The sequence below is a fragment of the Arachis duranensis genome, chromosome 3 (assembly GCF_000817695.3).
Source record: "Arachis duranensis cultivar V14167 chromosome 3, aradu.V14167.gnm2.J7QH, whole genome shotgun sequence".
NCBI lineage: Eukaryota > Viridiplantae > Streptophyta > Magnoliopsida > Fabales > Fabaceae > Arachis > Arachis duranensis.
This window is the reverse complement of record NC_029774.3, coordinates 41,307,643-41,308,993: the sequence shown is the minus strand read 5'-3', so window position 1 is coordinate 41,308,993 and position 1,351 is coordinate 41,307,643.

Genomic DNA, 1,351 nt, shown 5'->3' with positions numbered 1-1,351 from the left:
TTGAATCCTACTCAGAATACCATAGACAAGGTTTAGACCTTCCGGATTCTCAAGAATGGCCGCCAATGGATTCTAGCTTATACCACAAAGATTCTGATTAAGGAATCCAAGAGATATCCACTCAAGCCTTGTTTGCATGTAGAATGGAACTGGTTGTCAGGCACGCGTTCATAAGTGAGAATGATGATAAGCGTCACATAATCATCACATTCATCAAGTTCTTGGGTGTGAATGAATATCTTAGAACAAGAATAAGCTGAATTGAATGGAAAATAGTAGTAATTGATTGATACTTGAGGTACAGCAGAGCTCCACACCTTAATCTATGGTGTGTAGAAACTCCACCGTTGAAAATACATAAGAACAAGGTCTAGGCATGGCCAAGAGGCCAGCCCCCATGATCTAAGAACTAGACATCCAAAGATGATCCGAAGATCTAAAGTGATCCAAAGATGAAAATACAATAGCAAAAGGTCCTATTTATAGAGAACTAGTAGCTTAGGGTTTACAAAAATGAGTAAATGACGTAAAAATCCACTTCCGGACCCACTTGGTGTGTGCTTGGGCTGAGCATTGAAGCTTTCATGTGTAGAGACTTTTCTTGGAGTTAAACGCCAGCTTTTGTGCCAGTTTGGGCGTTTAACTCCCATTTTTGTGCCAGTTCCGGCGTTAAACGCCGGGAATTCTGAAGCTGATTTGCAACGCCGGTTTGGGCCATCGCTGGGCATTCTTGAGCTGATTTGGAACGCCGGTTTGGGCCATCAAATCTCAGGCAAAGTATGAACTATTATATATTTCTGAAAAGCCCTGGATGTCTACTTTACAACGCAATTGAGAGCGTGCCAATTGGGATTCTGTAACTCCAGAAAATAGACTTTGAGTTCAGGGAGGTCAGAATCCAACAGCATCTGCAGCCCTTTTCAGCCTCTGAATCAGATTTTTGCTCAGGTCTCTCAATTTCAGCCAGAAAATACCTGAAATCACAGAAAAATACACAAACTCATAATAAAGTCCAGAAAAGTAAATTTTAAATAAAAACTAATAAAAAAATAATAAAAACTAACTAAAACATACTAAAAACATACTAAAAACTATGCCAAAAAGCGTATAAATTATCCGCTCGTCAATGATACAACATGTTTGCATAAAATTCTTTAATTAAGTCAGGATACATAGGCTTTCGGATTTTGAAGAGGTTTTTCCATTTTAATAGATGAAAATTTTCTTTAAAATCTATACCCTTGTCAGCCAGGGCATCCAAGTCAGTGACATAGGATGAACATAAAGTGCGTTTGGAGATAACCTCGTTGTGAAATTCAAAATCCATACATGAAGTGAAACGGTTAGGATC